The following is a 20,915-nucleotide window of genomic DNA, read 5'->3' on the forward strand; positions in this document are numbered from 1 at the left end:
GGGATAGCTTCCATTGTAGTTGAGTTATATTTAATCGAGAGTAACTTGTAGTGTAGCTTACTACATTTTCCAAGTAGCTTGCCCATCACTGTGGTATAGGCCACTAACCAACATGGTCCCCATTCATACTATCCCAGAGTGAAGTGACACACTTCTTTCAACACTGTCCCCCAACATCTGTGAAAACTCTGCTATTTGGCATGCATCCAAATATGTATACATGTTGTAATGAGTGCAAATACAACACAATTCTATTACATGACTGACATCACATTGAAAAAAATTATAATTCTCGATGTATTCTTTCATTGTGCCTATGTCTCCTTCTTGCCACAATAAGAACAGCCATCTGTGCACAACATGTGCCTGATTAGTATACCTGCCCCAGTCGTATTATATATACAGATGCAGTCACCATTCCTGAAATTACTTCCAGGCATGGTAATTGCAGTAGATGTGCTAAATCAACCTATTTGCACGTTCTCCTCCCTGTATTGCTAACTCAGGTAAAAGTGTATCATATTGCATAATCATACAAATGTACTAAAACGGACAAGGCGTGTTATTTTGCACCTTTGAAAGATTAAATCCTCAGTCAACCCTGTTAGTATGTTGCATAACCATACAGTCAAGGAGAGGCATGAAGCATTCTAAATTCTAGGTGATATTCATGTGTCATTCCCCCCATTGACTTCCAATAGCATGCTTGCCATGACAGAATGCAAAACCGTTGCTGCTTCCAGGATCTCAGAAATCAAATTACTCATGCAAGTGCTTTTTTGATGGACTAAAAGAACACCCATGTTTGTGACAAATCAGGTACACTTCCTAAAAATGTATGAATAAATTGAACTATCCCTTAAACCTAAACAATGGTGGAACAAACTTCTCACCAGTCAGGACAGCTGAAGTTCTCACTAGTTAGGACAGCTGAACTTCTCACCAGTCAGGACAGCTGAACTTCTCACTACCTTTCTGTGTGGAGTTTGCATGTTCTCCCGTGCTCTTTGCATACAACAAAATGTGCATTAAAGTCAAGTGCATTTTCTTTTCTCTGTAGGATAACTACAACAAAGTGCATTCAGAACAAAGCCACGGTGCTTTAAAACTGCATAAAGATCTGCATAAAGACACACACACACACACGAGAGGGAGAATAGCTTATAGCAGACTTAATGATGTTACTGTCGTGGCTGAGTCATAATTCACGGCGTTCTAGCCTACATGGAAGGACTGTTGTATTTACTACATCTCCCATGACTCTTAGCGGGGGATGACGTAGCTTAAGAGAGTGAAAGACGAATGGAAGGTTGTTAGCTAGCTTAACGCTAACGTTAGTTAAAAATGTTTTTAACCGCGACAGGCATAGTAATGGCGAGGATATAAAGCATGTTAAAGACGCATTTATTGGACGCGTTGCTTGCAGAGTTTACATAGAAACAGTGCGACTCCCAAGAGGAGTTATTATCACAGGCTGTAGAACGCAGGGCTGAAGAGCTCACGTTACATGTTGCGCATGTAATGACTGAAGCCGCGTTTTGATTATGTCATCACAACAACACGTTAGGTTACGAACGTAACTCTGTTCTTTGACATTTGGTGATATTTTTTCGGTGCTAAAACCCTTTCGGCCAAAAGTGCCTTTTTTAACAATTTTCTGCCAATAATTTTCGGTGGCCGAATATTCGGTGCATCCCTACTAATAATGTATGTCTATACTACTATGCACTCAGAGTGTAGCACTCAAGTTCAACACTCTTAAACCTCTTATAAAGACAACAAGGGAAAGACCATGTGACGGCTTGGAAAGACAGCTGACAGGAAGGAAAGACCCCAACGGGGCTGTCATGGACTAGCTATCCATGATGGCAGGCTCCGTCGCTTAATTAAGTGCACAAAAGCCACCCCTCATTGCTACGAAAAGTCTAAAGAGAAAAACACCCCTAGAGTCTGCGAGAGCGGGGGCGGAAGATGACTCATCGGCTGACCACCCGGTAACTGACCCTGGAATGAACATGACGACGAACCAGATAATCGGCACATCAACTGAAGGACAGGAGCACAGAGTATGTAGCTGTGGCTGGTCCAAGGTAACATCCATCAGAGGCCTACGAATACATCAAGGCCGGATGAAGTGCTTGAAGAAAGTGAGGCCGGGACCTCGCATTGACCATTATCTTCTGAGAGAAAGGTCAAGTCAGGCGAGTGAAGCTCAGCGGCAGGATTTACCCCACAGTCCACCGAGCATCAGTATCCCAGTGGCTGAAAGTAATTCAAGCACATCAGAGAACTTGGAACCAAGTCACTTGCAACCTTCTTTGGAGAAGAACATGCAAGGCCACAGACCTCATGTGAAGTGGCCAAAGTCCAGCAGCAAGAAAGAGTGGGCGACAATCGATGCAGACCTGATCAAAATCCTGGACGGAATCAAAGGAACAGTGGAAAAGAAACTGGATAAAATGGGCAATCTGATCTACTTCTATGGAGCAGAAAGGTTCGGAACAAAAGAGACAGGAAAGAAGGACATGACACCAACAACCCCTCCCAAGTCCAGAAGGCAGCAAGAAATCCAGCGCCTTGTCAAAGAGAGAAGGGACTTGAGGAAGCAATGGAAGAGAGCCTCATTGGAGGAAAGAGTGGGCATCGACCTCCTGCAAACAGACCTGAAGGGACGCCTGGGAAGACTGCGGAGAGCTGAAAACCTCAGGACTCGACGCAAGAGGAAGGAAAGAGCGAGAACATCCTTCTACAAGGATCCCTTCAGATTTGTGAAAGGACTCTTCACAAAGGAACAGAGCGGGTCACTTAAGGTGCCAAAGAGGGAGTTTGAGGACCATCTGAAAACAACTCACACAGACAGCAAAAGATATGAACAGAGGGAACTACCACCAGACATGCCACCAATTCCTCAACCAGAACACCAGCTGGATGACTGTCCTCCAAGGTGGAGGGAGGTTGAGGAAGCAGTGAGGAAGGCAAGGGCAGCTTCAGCTCCAGGACCAAATGGAGTTCCATACCGGCTGTATAAAAACTCCCCAAATATCTTATGCTATCTGTGGAGGAAAATGAAGGTGATGTGGACAAAGCAAACCATCCCAAAAGCGTGGCGAAGAGCAGGGGGAGTAGTAATCCCCAAGGAGAAGGATGCCTCAAACATTGATCAATTCCGGCAGATCAACCTGCTGAATGTTGAAGGGAAGGTCTTCTTTAGCATTGTTGCTAAAAGGATGACAACATACCTGAAGCAAAACAACTTGATTGACACATCTGTGCAGAAGGCCGGCATTCCTGGTTTCTCAGGATGCCTGGAACATACAAGCATGATATGGCACCAAATCCAATCTGCCAAAAGGGAAGGAAGAGACCTGCACGTCTTATTCCTGGACCTAGCCAACGCTTTTGGATCCGTCCCCCATTCTCTCATCTGGACAGCCTTCAACTTCTTCCACATCTCAAATACCATCACAAACCTGGTGAGAAATTACTTCCAAGATCTGCAATTCTGTATCAAAACAACAGAATACACAACATCATGGCAATCTTTGGAAGTGGGAATAATGGCTGGATGTACCATCTCCCCACTAGCCTTCACCATGGCAATGGAAGTGGTCATTCGAGCTTCCAAGTGGGTTGTGGGAGGAGAACGTCTGCAATCTGGACAGCGTCTACCTCCTATTCGTGCCTACATGGATGACATGACCACCTTGACCTCAACCATAGCATGCACCAAACGTCTGCTGGGAAAGCTTCATGCCAACATTACATGGGCATGGATGAAGTTCAAACCCAGCAAATCCAGGAGCATATCCATCGTCAAGGGAAAACTCGTGGACCAGAGGTTCCACATCAAGGATACACCCATTCCTTTGGTGTCAGAACTGCCAGTCAAGAGCCTAGGGCGATGGTACAACGCGAGCCTCAAAGACTCAGACCAGAGTGATCAGCTGAGGGAAGAAACCATCAAAGGCCTTGTCAGCATAGACAAGACCTTGCTCCCTGGAAAGCTGAAACTCTGGTGCCTGCAGTTTGGATTGCTCCCCCGCCTGATGTGGCCTCTAACGGTCTACGAGATCCCCATGACCAAAGTCGAGAAGCTGGAGAGGACAGTCAGTTCATACATCAAGAAGTGGCTTGGCCTCCCGCGTTGCCTCAGCAACATCGGCTTGTATGGACACGGGGCCCTGGAATTGCCTGTCTCTAGCCTCATAGAGGAGTTTAAATGCACCAAAGTGAGGCTGAACATGACCCTGACCGAGTCTCAAGATGAAGTGATCCGAGCGGCTGCTCCCAGACTGGCAACTGGGAGGAAATGGATCCCATCTGAGGCCGTACAGCAAGCAAAATCTGCTCTCAGGCATGGAGACATTGTAGGACAGGTGCAGCATGGAAGAGGTGGGTTTGGACTTGGGACAAGTCGACCCACATGGCACAAGGCAACATCAACCCAGAGGAGAACGCTGGTGGTGGCTCAGGTTTGGCAACAAGAGGAGGCAGACAGATGCGCAAAGGCAGTCTCACAGTCCAAACAGGGCCAATGGACTAGCTGGGAAAACCTGGAGCATCGTAAGCTCACATGGAAGGATCTTTGGGAGATGGAAGGAAGCCAAATCAGCTTCATCATCAGAGCCACCTATGATGTTCTCCCCACGCCCAAGAACCTAAACCAGTGGTTTGGAGAAGATCCTTCTTGTGTGCTTTGCCAAACCCCTGCAACACTGAGGCACATCCTCACCGGCTGCAAAACCAGTTTGTCCCAAGGGCGCTACACCTGGAGACACAACCAGGTCCTAAGACAACTGGCAATCACCCTGGAAGGAAGGAGAACTACCAACAATGCCCTCCCTCCCCCAATGCCTAGACACTCAAACACCACTTCTTTTGTAAGAGCAGGACAGCTCCCAGCAAAGCCATCTGCAAGAGTGGAGGCAACCCTTCTGGACACTGCCCGGGATTGGAGAATGCAGGTTGACTTGGACCAGAAACTAATCTTTCCACCTGAGATAATTACAACTAACCTCAGGCCGGACCTGGGCCCTCATGCATCAACGTGTTCTACGCACAGATCTGTGCTTACCCTGTGCGTACGATCATTTCTAAGCAAAGAGTGGGATTCATCAATTTCAACTTGAACTTGACTTCGTGCGTACATCTACGCACAGGTCAGACCTGGCGTACCTAGCTCCCAGTGGTAGAAGATCGTTACTACGCATAAGCACTCCTCAGTCCTGCATTAGTTCCAAGGCGGAAATAAGCTTCCGTGCATTAGTGTTCAACTTCTGTATGACCCGTAATTCATTATAGTTCATTGCAAAATAGCGACAGTAGTGTAATTATAACGGGCTCACACGCGAACAAGAGGTTGGCCTGCTTGTTTGGCACGGGGGGGCAGACGCAAAACACCAACCTCCAAACGCGATTAGATATATTGTTTCAAATAAAAAGCAAATTATTATGTGTGTCATGTTTCCAAATAAGATTGGTCACGAAATGCTTTCTACTTCAATTTGTTGGTTAGAATAGATGACCTCCGTTGAAACTTCACTGAGACTAACAGTCTATTTGTGAGCTCCCGCACAGATGTGATGATAATAATAATAATAATAATAATAATAATAATAATAATAATAATAATAATAATAATAATAATAGCTTCATTTTATATAGCGCCTTTCAAGAGACCCAAGGTCGCTTTACATAGATAGGGGGGGGGAATAACAAAGTAACACACATAGTGGACAGACACACAACATATATATATGATGATGGAATTCATTCAAGATCCTCTCCACCCTCGGGTACGTCTTTGCCACCGCGGCACGGTCCATCGTGATATTGGAGATGGATCGAGCAATAGACTGTTACTGTAGCTGTCAAAGCTCCATCACAAATGCAGTTATGTGAATAGAAAGGGATTCCACTCAGTCAATGTTGCGATGCGCATTTGCCTGATACATGTTATTGCTGGATGCCGGGAGGAAGGCGATGCTGAATGTTTTCAATTCATTAAATAAAACGGATACTTTTTGCAAGGGTTTACTGACTGTCATACAAATGATCAACCAACTACATACTGTAACTTTTCAGTGCACGTTCTTATTTACATTGTGACAACAGCCTTGTGAGTTCCCGCAGTGACCCGCACACAGACATGATGGAATTCAAGTTCATGTATTGAAAGGCAGGCTATCATACATGCAGTGAGATTCATTGTTCTTGTATATGCTCTCGTATTATATTGTTTATATAGGCTACCCAATACTGACATCAAAATAGATTGTAGTATGCCTCTAGAAATCATATGCAGCAGGTAGAAGATTGACGGGAGATCCATCGCGATTTGGAATCAAATTGAGGAGAACTTTAATCCCTGGGGTATTAATCAAACAACACGGGAAAAGGCAGTCATATTCCAGCGCGGTCTTTATTAGCCGACAACAAAATAGATGCATCTAAAAATCATATAGCCAATCGAACACAACTAATAAAGGCATTCATATTACAGCACGGTTATAATGACACACAACCAACGCCAAACAGTGGTCAACGAACGGTCTTTATTAGTATTTTGAGCTGTCCAGGCAGAATTGCAGCAATGGTCTTAGGGAGCCGTTGATATCTGACATCACCGTTTACGAGTCCGCCTTTTATTTATCCCACAATACGCGATAGTGTCTTCTTGGTTCGACAGCAGTGAACAATCTTTGTGGAGTTTCTCAGGGTTCCGCTCGGGTCCGTCCATTATTTCACATCCCATGGGGGGTGTTTCCTCATTTTCATGACCATATATGGATAATCATGCACGAGCATTGACGGTAGAACAAAGTGGTATTCATCAACACGGAGGACCATAGAGCCTGCGTACGCACGTGTGATGAATGCCGACTTCCCTGTGCGTACGCTAGTTCTACATTCCGTGCTTACGTGTGGAAGTAGGTCAAGTTCTACGTCCACGTTGATGAATGAGGGCCCTGGTCTTGTGGTCAACCTCCCAGAAGTCTGTATTCATTGTGGAACTAACTGTACCATGGGAGGCTGCAGTTGGTGAAGCATATGAACGTAAACGACTGACGTACTCCGACATAGCAGCCGAGGCAGAACAACGCGGCTGGCGTGCCCAGGTGCTTCCAGTGGAGGTTGGTTCTAGAGGATTTGTTGCCATGTCCACAACCAAGCTTCTTAAGGGGATGGGAGTGCGAGGACAGGCATTCCGACAAGCTGTCAAAACACTGTCAGAGGCTGCCGAACGAAGCAGCAGATGGCTATGGATTAAGAGAAAGGACCCCAATTGGGCTGCAAAATGACCATCGAGGGGTAAAAGCAGAGGGGGGCACACCTGGGACGCCAGGTGTTGCCGTTGAGCCCTTCGGAGGTGTCGTGGGCCTGTCAACGAAACACCAATGAAGGAGGGTGCCCACCTGAAGACCCCAGTGAAGCTTTTACCACTACCCCATTCAAAAAAGTGCTGATTATCTAAGGGGTTGTAATATATAGTCCTATAAGCTCAACTGTTTGACAAACAATACCACTTACCCTTAGCCGCCAGATTTTTACCCGTCCTGCTGTTGTATACAATTTGTAAGTGTTATGGGGGTGTCTAGAGAACCCAAGATCAGAACACAGGAGAATGAGGCGGTTTAGGATGTTTAATGAAGCCAGGGAAGGACAAGGGGTAGGGGTCTGGTGATTAAGAGCAGGGAGAGGGAGGAGAGACAAACAGGCAATGCAGGTAGGTGAGTTCCAGGGGGGTGCAGGTTGGCGAGGTCCGTGGGTGAGTGCAGGCCGGAGGGGTGAGGTCCTGCACAACAGAGAACAGGGGTTAGGATGATGCAGGTTACAGAGCTCACAAATCACACTATAAGTATATATATATTGTGACAAGCCTGGTGGTGTTCAGGCTCGACACGGACCAAAACGAACAAATCCAATTTCCACACAAGCACAATTTCAATAAATAAATGATTTATTGATTAATAGAACAAATCCAATGGGCAATAGAGTAGTCGAAAACAGTCCAGGGTCAAAACACGTTTCAGGCTCTCATACAAAAAGGGAATGTTCAATACTCAGGGTTTGTCGTCCGGTCCAGGGTCAGTTTCACAAGGGGGTATCTCAGCCAGTCCAGGGTCCAGTACCATGAACACCTTCTCGCTTTCACTTCTCCTTCCAACTACCTCTCACCTCAAAAACTCTCTATAACACTCTCTCTCTATGATCTCTGCTCCTTCCTCACCTCCACTCAACCTTTCTCAGGTGTGTTCCATCAGTCCTAATCAACTCTCTACTTAACTCTCCTCTGCCCGTGGCAGTAGTATCTCCCTTCCTCCACATAGCCATGGGACGGGGGATGATATCTGCCACAATATATATTGTATAGAGGTCCAGAGAAGAGTCCTAATAGAATCAAGAATCAAGAGGTTTATTTGTCACATACATACCAGGGCATACAGTGAAATGTGAGTGGTCATGCCCGCATGGATTGTGCAATAATACAATAATAAAATAGACATAGAAAAAAAACAGGTAAGACCATGTGAGGCGAAAACAACACTCGGACCAGGGGTGCAGGCCTCTTATCCTGGCTCTGTGATGACGTGAGGGTTCTCAGGTGTGTAGGCCGGCCCAGGTAGGCAGAGTGATGGTGAGGCGGGAACAGGAAGAGACCCATATAAGGCCGTGGAGACCTGCTGACAGACAGGGGAGAGAAAGGCCCTGGCTGTGACTGTAACAGTAAGTCGCTTTGGATAAAAGCGTCAGCTAAATGACTAAATTTAAATGTAAACCTGTCCATCTGTTTCTCCTACTAGTTCCTGGTGAAGTGAACATTGAAAATGTCATGGTATGTATTTAACAAAGCAGATGCATTTAATTGTGTTGAATATGGGCTATGCTGCTTATTTATTGCGTATCCTTCCTAAAATCAACACACTTTCCAAAAAGCCCCTCCTGCAGTCTAATCCCACAGCTTTATTTTTGTTTATCTGTCTTTCTTAAATGTATCATGAATAAGATCTTGTCTCATGCATTCATCATTTCTGAGCCTTCAGAAGTTGCAAATGGGGTCAGCTTATTTTTTTTCTACAGTGATCATTTGCATAACTAATCTGGTATTTACATTCATCATTTGCTTCATTAATTAGGTCAGTGATCAAAGCAGCATTTCTCTATCACTGTGTGTATTTTTCTGGTGACTCTCTGATGGAGCTCTGCGCATTAACAAAGAAAAAAATAGAGACTTTTCAGTTGAGATCTTATGCATAATTTCTTATGGAGAGCCGGGCTGAGAGATGCTGCACTCTTATGTAACTCATCAGCGTTATAAAGCTTTAGTCTCCATCCTCAGCCACTACCCTCCAGCTGCACCGTCAGAACACCTGCACCATCTACTGGCGGACATGAGAAGGCATTTTAACCATCACTAATGACCACCCAGGGGAAAGCGGAGGGCCTGGGAAAACACCACTCCTTTCCAGAGACTGGATCTTCTGAAGGCCTGTGCTCACACTGATGACATATATGATCCACATGCGGCTAGCATCATTACTCATGTGAGACAATCCAGGCCCTGGGACCTACGCTGCACTCTCGTGCTCCTTTGTCAGTGGTGATGTGTAATTTGTCTAGCTTCTGTGTTCAGCTGACCTTCTCCTTGACAAGGCATCATCTAAAAGACTGGGTAGTGTGTACGGGGCATTTTGTTGCTATTCTGCTGACACACTCACATTGTATAGACAACCAAGTGCCGGCACAGAGGGGTCTCCGCTCCTTCTCTCTACACTCTCGTATACACGCTCTCTCCCACCACACTACATCACCACCTGAACATTCCTGAAGAAGAGCCGCATGTGAGGAAGATGAATGAATAGAACCTGCTGACCATATACTCCCCCCCCCCCCCTGCAATTCAGAAAAGAAAACCTCAATTTGATAGGCATGACTGGATTGAAAAATGAGTGTTGCCTTGCTTTAATTGCATCCCTTAAAGGGTTTTGCGCCTCAGTGAGTTAAGTGTCCCATTATTTGCGTTCACTCAATACGAGCCACATACACTCCCTTTAAAATAAAGGTTCCAAAACAGAGATGCTATGTGTTATTCTGCTTGTGATTCCACACGACATGTGGGACCTGAATGGCTGCAATAATCACAATGGTCTTTATTCTTAATCACTCCCATTTAAAGTGCATTCTCATCTCCTATTGAGATTTAAACCCAACACAGGGCGTTGAGTACTGTACCACTCAAATATCACACATGACCTAATTGCTCTTCCTAGAGGTTACGTTTTCTAATGCGGCATGAAGGGCGTGAAAAATAAAAAAAATATTATCTGAACTAGTAAGTGTGTTCATTCAATTTGCATCACTGTTTTTGTTTATAACCATATTTGTTTTTGTTTATCAGAAACAATTTGGCTCCCAGCAGAAATCAGTTTCAGCAATACAGCATTATTCTTTATACATTCTCCTGCCCCTCCCAACTCTCACCCCGTCCTCTTCATGATATGAACGTACACTGAAGATAATGCTGTTGCAGGTATGAACCAGCCTCCCAATTAATCCATTTTGACCCACAGAGTCACGCAGGCATGTTGCTGGTCCCTGGACATCCAGAGGCCATCAGCAGCTCCCCTGGGGCCAAACATTAATCTTCAGAGCACAAGCCATTTCTCACAGTGCAAGACGCCCCCGCTTTACCTGCCGTTATTGGAGTACTATTTATTCATGATTGGTATAGATTGACAAACTGCATTAAAGATTAAAATCTAATAGTAGGCTACTAGCCATTACACCAAATCGTTTGACATTTGTCTGCATTACTCCAGTACCTGCAATGACACAGCAATGAAGTCATGTTTCAACTGGTAGATTCTTGAGAACAGGCAGTCCAATGATATAATTGAATGATAATGTAATTCTAAACATGTGGTGCATTGCAGTTTTTTCATGCAAGCATTTAACCAAGACAGGGTCATGGGGTTTGGGTGTTATGCATGTTAGGGTTATGGTAGGGCCAGTGGAGACGTGTCCCCAACACCTTTCTGATGACCTACTATAAAATTATCCCTACCACTAATTTGATATTAATTGCATATGCATTTGCAAAATACGTTCCTATGGTGTTTGCTTTGTTTCTGCCTCCATTGCATGTGGTGAGTGGCTGTGGCTTAACCTCTTAACTCATTGGACGCCACGGATTAGCCTCATCCTGTAGTAGCTACCGCCACCGCTGTAAACGGTGGGAGTTGCTCACCTTGTTTGCAGGGCTATAACTATTTAAATATTATAGCTATATATGCAATACTATGTCCCATTTGACATCGAGTGTCTATCATTCAAGATGTGAAAAAGGAATATTTTTTCCATCCATACATTCCCGTTTTATACCGTGGTGAATATAAGTATGGTTTTAGAGCGGCTTAGGGTAATTCCTGGGAGGCTAGTATTAGGCCGCGACGCATATTATACTTAATCCATTGGCATTTCGTCCCTATACATGCTACAATTAAAAATTCAAATGCATATGATCGGTATATTATGTTCCATCATGCATGCATGAAAGGGGGGGGGGGTTGTTACTGATTAATTGATTGTCAATAACGGCATTCGTTAGTACAACAGCATACGCTGATCAGGGCCCCATTCCCCGTACCTGGCTAACTGAGTTAGCCGGATAATTTTCAGCATAGCTTGACTTAAGCCAGACATTTCCGTTCCCCGACGTCGGATTTTCTAAATCGCCATGGTAACAGATCAGAAAGTTTGAACCTGGTCGAGGGCAGGGTTTAGTTCAGTTAGCTGGATAACCTGCATGGCCACACCCTCGCAAAGAAATGCCAGCTCCCTTCCTGAAATATTTCTCACAGTCTAGATCCCATTATACCATTCCGAATTATGTTTTTGTGCTTCGTTTGAAATGTAAAATAATAGGTCTGCAGTAACGCTGATAATAAATCATATTCAGCTTATGAATTTACGTTGTCCTATTATGCACGTCATACTTATACGGATACGGTGCTCGCGACACACACAGTTATTTTAATAACGGACTAAACAGATCATTGCAAATGTGAATCCCGCAGGGATATTTTTAATGAATGAAACCTATCGGGCATTTGGCTCTGATTAGTTTCATATTCTTTGCTGTGTATTTGCTTAACGGAGCGCCCGGATTGTGTTTCATTCAAGCTGAAGCGTCTATGCGCGGATTGTGGATATGAATTATGAGGAATCTGAATCTGTGGAGTGTTTAATTGTATCACTGTCACTGTGACAGTGTCACACGTTATTGTGATATTGTAACTGGGTTTAAAATATATGAGGAGATGCGCTGTTTGATGGATTTGATGATGTGACGTGACTTGATAAATTTAATGAGCCTTTGACGTTTTGATGAATGAATTTGAGAAAATGCATTTCAAGCACTGTTATCTGATGATGAACATGAGGTGTCACTGGTATAAACTGAAGGTTAATCAATTCAATGCATGTATGGATGAACAGATTAAAACCTGATTAATAGTGTAACTGCAAGCCTCCCTCCAAGCCTCTCTTTGGGAACCATGTATAATATTTATATAGTACATAATACATAAGCACATACAGTACGCCTACAGATATCCTCATAATATAATTTGTATCAATTAGATATACTATTTGGGCTTGTTTTTATCCTTATTCTGAAAGAGTTGAACAAATTATTTTCGTTAGCAAGATCTCATTTGATTATTCATTCCATTAAGCCTAGTGCCAGCAGGCACATTTAAAGAAATATAATCTGATTTATTGGGGTAATGAGGGACTTAAAATGAACCTATAGATATGCATTTAACTTGTCGGCGAGGCCATTGAGCCGTACTGTATTGTACCCATTCTGTAATCTGTTAATAAAGTTTTAAATCAATCAATCAATCAATCAATCAATGCCGTTAGAAAATCAGGATTTCTGCGATCGACACCTGCTGTCTTTTCAGCAGAGGCGGCCGCGCGCAATTATCCTGAGTCTCAAGTCTGGTTCAAATGAACGAGACTGAATCCACCTTCGAGGAACAGGAAAAGCGCGGATTCAAACATCAGGTTAATTGAATCTGGATAATGGGACTTTTGATCGACTTAGTTGAACCAGGTACGGGGAATAGGGCCCAGGGCGATGGCTATGAAAACAATGCACAACCAAGCTGAAATTGACATTAAATTGCTCTTACCTGTGGCCGATGAGATTCCAAAAAGAATATTCCAATAATTTGATTTCCATCTGCTAGATCGTATGTCCATTTGGCCCACGCCATGAAAAACTGCCACTGATCTCGTTCAGTACCTTCTTGAGATCATGTGTACAAAAAATATAAGGAAATCAATAAAGGGAAGATGCTTAAACAGAAGGTTTTGTAGATACAGTACTGAATTCTCCCATCCGGACCAATGCAATTTGAAATATTATTATAGAATATAGAATAGCAGGTTTATAAATTACCTTATTATAGCCAATTTGCAATATTATCTTTTGATCCACTTTTTCTCCCCATTTGAAATTTTTCTCCCATCCCAATTTTGTATTTCCAATTATTCCCTCCCCTGTCTTGAACGTTGCTAGACTATGTATCCCACTGGTCGGTTGTAGTGAGGACAGAAGCCTTGCATCACGTGTCCCCTCCGGTACACGAGGAGGCAGCCTGTCGCATCTTTTCACCGCAGAAGCTCGAACTCTCAGTGGCGAGGTGTAACGCGCGGGAGGCTCACGATGCCCCCGCTACTTCCTGCTTCCGCCGCACCGGCGTCACCAAACCGACCTGTAGGAGTCGCTGTCCACAACGTCCAATCCCCACCCACCGGCTTTCCCACCCTCTATCACTTGCCAATTGTGTTAGTACGAACGACCGGCCAGCCAGTAGCAACGCAGAGAGCTGGGCTCGAACCCAGCGTCTCCTGCGTTAGTGGCGAGCGCCTTGCCCACTGCGCCAATGGGCAATGGGCGCCTTGCCCTGCCAATTCGCACATTTATGGATTGTGCCAAATCTTATATTTCAAATGCCTGAGTTCAATTTGGATTTAGTATCCCAAGCTTGCGGAACAGATAATGAAATCTACTGTATGTACAGTAGCTTTTATTTTTTTTTGCCAGGGTGCCGCCATCTTGAAACTGATTTTAAATCTAATTGTTGCTCAATGCTAAAAATAGGGGATACAAACTAACTGCGCTCCAATATATGCCAATAACGTTACATTTTGTGGTATATTATCCCGAGTAATAAGAGAATAAAAAAATATTCATAACAAGTCATTTGCTTGCCGGGACCTAGAGGCCTCTGGGTAGGGTGTTTCTGAAAAATGCCAACGGTCATTGAAAGCTCTGGGTGTCCTCTACAAAATGGTAAAAAAAAAAAAAAAAAAAATACAATTCTCGACTTCAGATTTTCAAAATGGCTGACCTTCGCGACCAAAACAATAGAAAAACGAATCCTAAAATCGCACTAATAACACTTTAACCTATTGGTAAACTAACGTATTGATGATAATATACATTATAACTGCTGTTGTGACATGGTTATGATGTTTATACTTGAATATGTTTGAAAAATAAAACGGTTTTGTCAGACAGTCTAGACCAGGGGTCAGCAACCTTTACGTGTCTCTACTTTCCGTAGCTCCATTTCTGTAGACCCCTCTCTGATTGGTTGAGCCCATTTCTGCAGACCCCTCTCTGATTGGTTGAGCGAAGCCCATCTCTGATTGGTTGAGCAAAGCCCCTCTCTGATTGGTTTAGCTCGTCACGCGGCAAAAGGCGGACGTAATGTTATCATATCAAGAAGATAAAAACAAATTTACTACCAGATTCGCGTATAACGTTATTTCGCGTGACTTCGCGGTTTATTCATAACGTTATGCACATTTCACAACACAGCCAGCTGTTAGAAACTGTACATTGTAACGTTATATAACATAATGTTATGTTATTTCACGGTTATTTCGCGGTTTATTCACATAACGTTATTTCACGTGACAAGTTCAAGACAGCCCAGCTGTCAGAAACTGTACATTGAGGGGGTTTGAATCACTGTTTAGTGTTTACACTCCCCACTTACTGTAACTGTACCATGTTCTACATATAACCTCATCTCATGCACCTTGTTGTGTATCCTGTTTCTTTTTCCTCATTATTATATTCAGAGTTAATTATATTGTTTACACTGTCTTTCTTCTATTATAACCCTGCCCATTTGATGTTCCCAAATCATATTCAGAAAGTATCACAGAGACTTCTATTGACCAAGGAATTAGTTATTATTAGTAAGACACAACATTTCCGTAGCAATCCGAAGTGACATTGACCACCAGACTCTTTCTCTTAAGGCATTAACTGGGTTAATTACCCTCCAATAGTATTTCTGTGTCAATGCCGTGTTCTTGTGGGTGTTCACCATCTATATTTGATGTACTGTCTGGCCAGTAATTAAAGTACATAACTAGCAGTGGTTTAATCTATCACAATCTTTAATACAGTCAGGGTTTTGTAACCCCTCAGTTACATTTTGCATCGTGTTGAATCGTATCGAATCGCCCCGAATCGCATTATGTTGAATCAAATCGTATCGAACAGTTAACTGTATCTCAACAGGGGTGAATCGTATCGCATTGCCCGGTGCTTCAAATGTATCATTAATGTATCGTATCGTTGGCAACGTATTGAGATGCGCATCGCATCGGCCTCAGTGATGGAGATGCACATCCCTAATTTATATATGGATATAATATAATAATAATTATATAAGGAAGTCTTACAAGGAATTTAGATAATCTACCGTATATGGCTGGGCAACCAGTAATCTAACATAGTAATAGATAAAATAAGATATTCCTTCATTGATCCCGTTATGGAAATTCAGGCATCATAGCAGCATGGTGGAGGGGGGGGGGGGGGTACAGGTATGGGCAGGGTAATAGAGGAAAAACATAAATATAGGCAATAAAATGTAATCTGAATATAAAGTATGAGAATTAAACAGTATAAACAAAGGGGCAGATGAGGGAGATCTGTGTGTATATATCGGTCATAACATACATTTATGGAGACACATACCATTACACATTATATCCACACACACCATGAACATCATTCACCAAGAGTTGCCATCTGCAAAGAGAGAGAGAGAGAGAGAGTTGTGGAGGGAAAGACAGTGTGAGGGCGTGAATGGGAACATAGTGAGTTAGGGAGGGGTGTTCTGAGGTCCACGGTAGTAAATAAGAGTATGGATGACAGCAACACTTCTCAATGTAATAAGTAAACACATCACAACCCTGTTTGATGTATTGCATGGCCGGGATGACAAGGAGCCAGGATCCTGTTTTCTTTTTTTCTCTCAGCACAGAGGACAAACACTGCATTCATATTGTTGTATTCCTTCAGAGGGAATAAAGGGCAACTCTGCTTATCTCCCCAGAGGAGGAGAATCCAGTCTGAAAGGGCTGAGAATGAATGGTATTGGGAAATAGGGGTGGGAGGGTGTGTCTTGATAAAGACCTGTGAAGTGCTCCACGAGAAGAATAATAAACCTGTGCCTTTATTGATTATTTTGTATATTTATTTATATAAAATCTAATTCAAACCCTCCTTGTAGCGCACATTGAAGATTCAGGCAGAGTTGTAAGTCTGCATAAAATGTTTCTCTTTTCCATGTCAACTCCAGTTGCCATGTTTATGTTTATTAAATGATCCCCATTAGAGACACATGAAAGAGCATCTAGTCTTCCTGGGCCCTATTCCCTGTACCTGGTTCAACTAAGTCGATCAAAAGCTCATTAGCCAGATTCAATTAACCCAATGTTTGAATCCAGGCTTTCCCTGTTCCTCGAATGCTGATTCAGTCTCGTTAATTCAAACCAGACTTGATACTCAGGATAATTGCGTGTGGCCGCCTCACCTGAAAAGACAGCAGGTGTCGATCAAAGAAATCCAGATTTTTTTTGTATCCTCTTTTTCTCCGCCTGATTTTCATTTAGTCGTTATGCCAATTCCCCCCCTCCCCTACCTGGTTGTTGTGCGCATGTTCCTCCTACTGGTCGGTACAAGGGAACCCTGAAGTCCACCACATGCTTCCTCCGACACATGTGGAGACTGGAGACAGCCAGTGGCTCTCTTCTCACCTGGCAGCGAGGACTCTCATTGGTGAAGCGTAACGCGTGGGAGGTCACGCTGCCTTCACCATTTCCTGCCTTTCGCTGAGCAGGCGCCCAGACCTGACCTGTAGGCGTCGCTGTCCACAACGCCAGATTACCACCCTCGACTTCCCTCCCGCTAACTCAACCAAACGAGTTAGTATGACGACCGGCCCAAGCCGCAGGGCAATGCTGACTCCGGGAGTCGAGGCCGCACCATCTTGCATTGGTGACGAGCGCAATCTCTGCTACACCATCCGACCACCCCCAAATCCTGATTCTCTAACGGCATTGATTGATTGAAAACTTTATAACAGATTGCAGAATGGGTACAATACAGTAGGGCTCAATATCCTCGCCGACAAGTTAAATGCATAATCTATAGGCTAATTTTAAGTCCCTCATTACCCCAATCAATCAGATTATATTTCTTTAAATGTGCCTGCTGGCAGTAGGCTTAATGGAATTAATAATCGAATGAGATCTTGCTAGCGAAAATAATTAGTTCAACTCTTTCAGAATAAGTAGATAAAAACAAGCCCAAAGAGTATCTAATTGATACGAATTAATAGATACTTATGAGGATATCTGTACGGTATCATGTACTATATAAATACATGGTTCCTGTATTTCATCATCAATATAATGCATTTGGAGCTATAAATCACGTTCTGGAGAAAGCTGCAGAAAACGATAAAAACATACTTATACTTTAGACCGAATTTTAGTATGAATATGTGAATGAAAAAGTATAACGTTGCTACACCCTGAACAATAGATATAGGACATTGAATGGGCCATAATAATGTCTATTTAGCAATAAAATTTAAAAAGTTATAGCCCTGCAAAGAAGGGGAACTTCTCCATAGACAAATAGAGATGGCGAGGGATGGTAAATTATGAATTTAACCATGGCGATCAAAGTGTTAACAATTGTTTGTGTCGAGCCGTACTGTATTATACCCATTCTGCAATCTGTTAATAAAGTTTTCAATCAATCAATCAGAACAGTTTTCATCTTCCCTATTGCTCCGCGAAAAAACGTTCGCTCTCAGCTGCATAACATTACTTGTCCGATCGGTGGTAGTGAACGTATTGTAGCGATCAGTCATGCAGTAATGTCAGGAAGAATGAGGAGAGGTTTCATTCCAGCTCAATATGGGGTTTACAGGTTAATACTTCCCTTGTAATACACAACACAGGCGCAAACCGAACGCGGAAGTGCAACTCCGTTGGGAAACTACTCTTCAGAGATATTTAACATTGGCATGTTCATTTGAGCATATATACATAAAATTATGTCCATAACCATATCAACCTCATTCTTACCTGTAAATGGGCGATATGAACGAATGAAGCTGTTGTTGGATGAAGGTGTCCAAGTTTGCAAATGAGCGAGGTGCAACGCGCTCCTCTACAGGTTGTATTATGGAAGTGACATCACCACATCATTCAAATAAAACAATTAACACATAACAAATGACAAATCTGCAATAAACTAAATATTGGCGGGAAGCAATACACAGCAAATAAATAGAGAGAGAGAGATAAACGTACTTATGGAATGAATAAAAGTATTTTATAAAAAAAAAAAAAAAAAAAAATTGCCAATTGTTTGAAGAGCCGCACATTGACGGGCAAAGAGCAGCATGCGGTTCGCGAGCCGCGGGTTGGCTACCCCTTATCGGGCATATGTCTAAAAATGGACACTATGTCACTTCACCTGAAGGGGCATATGACCGTTTATATGGCTTCACCACTTTTTAGCTAACAACAAATCCTGATTTCACTAATCCTATGCAAAAAAACACCTATCCCATCCTTCAACTGCAAAAATTAGTAAATGTTATCAACTCACCATGAATTGTTGAGGAAATAATGGATTTTGAAGAGTAGAAGCAGGTGCAAAAATTAGAATTTTTTTGATGTGGTGAAAAGGAGGAAATTGCAGATCCCCAGGTTCTATCCTGATTGGTCAGATGGGATGGTGACAATATCTGTGTCATAGCCTGACCTGTGCTGATTGGCTGGAATACGTTTTTTTCATAGATTAAAGATCCCCCCTCTCCCACCTGGCTAAATATTATTGTATGGGGAAGTGGCCAAAAATGGTTACTTGGCCGGTAAAGGGTTAATGGTAAGAGTGTAACTTTTAATGCTACAGGGTGAATGAAAGCAGAGTAAAAAAATAAAAAGTTAAAAAATTCCAAGATAATTCAAAGATACACACCTTTGCCACATATATTGGCTACAAACATAACCACTGCAAAGTTATCAAAAAAATAAGAGTCTCAAAGGACACAAGGGTTAACGATAGGTTATGACTATAACCAAGTTCTGTTAATTAGGGGTGACGCTTGGCATCACTCATGCACTCCCTCGTGTACGTGCACGCGCACTGAATAAATTCCACAAATGTACCTTTAATACCAGTATTAGTCTGACCACACCCCTCATCAGCTTACCTTCATAAGCAGGTGTGTGGTCACCTGCTCTCCTCCTTCCCAAGCTTTCACCACAAGGTGAGGTCAAGGGCTGCAGCGCTGTCGGATGCCAAGCGTCACCCCTAATTAACAGAACTTGGTTATAGTCATAACCTATCGTTCTGTTTCATTAGGGGATCCGCTTGGCATCACTCATGCACATAGGGAGGCCGAGCGGAGCCACTGGCCGACAAATACACCACGCTGAAGGCCCCCCACAACCAACAGAACAGGGAGGGCCGAGCCCCCCCGACCCCCCCTAATGGAGGGCACCCCCCCTATTAGAGGTTTCCCGGGAGGGCGACGGACCCGACCGTGCGAAGAGGCACTCAAGCAACTCAACGCACAGGGTGAGCAGACCGTGGCTTGACCCCACGACTACACACACGCACAACCCGCATGCCACCCGGGAACGAACGGAGGGAACAACCTCGTTACTGCCCCCAGAATCACGGGGTCAAGGGAAAACCCAACCCGTGGCAAGGCCGTAGCAGCGGAGCGCGAAGGAAGACCCAGACCCACCAAAGGGACTGGACCCCCTGGAACGGGGGCCCGGAGAAGTCCATGATGCCAGCATCAAGACCCCACCTGGTGGGCACTTAGTGACCCCGCCCCCCACATCGCCAGCGTATTCGGACAAAGGCCCCTCAGCCGAGCGGGCCCTGTCCTCCCCAACAGTACACCGCCTGGCACACTGACCCTGCAACAGGCAGTCAGCATGGCCGTAAGCACACAAAAAAGGTTAACCAACGGAAGCAGGCAGCGCACCGGGGAAAACCAGGCAACAGGCTGTTAACCCTAGCCTGGAGACTGCGGACGAGACAGGCGCCAGAAAGGATAGCTGAACACAGCCGCCCCGGCGGAAGGGGCGTATGCTGGCATTGTTGCATGACCAAGCCTCCATTTAAAAACCCCCACCCAGAGGGGTTGAGGCAGAGAAGGCTGACACGATTGGCAGACGTCATGAACGTGCAGGGGCACCCTCAACCGGTTAACCCGGGAGTTGACACTGCAGCAACACACCAGAGAACCAACCACCCAGGTGTTACCTTATGCGGTGGTTGGTCCCATAACCCCTCAGGAAAAAACTCCAAAACACACCTGCGGCACTGCCGCAGCCCGTGTTCCAGTTTCCAACAGGGTTATCCCTGGCCTACGGGTCAACGAAAACATTACTTCAGACCGGGCCCGGTGATACGGGGAGCACAGGGTCCCCCGAGGAGGTCAAGACCACCCCAACAGGCCCCTCTTCGCCATGCGTAAGAGAAGAGCGTAAGAATGGAA

Source organism: Notolepis coatsorum (genome assembly GCF_963971535.1).
Source record: "Notolepis coatsorum genome assembly, chromosome: 20".
In the NCBI taxonomy this organism is placed as follows: Eukaryota; Metazoa; Chordata; class Actinopteri; order Aulopiformes; family Paralepididae; genus Notolepis; species Notolepis coatsorum.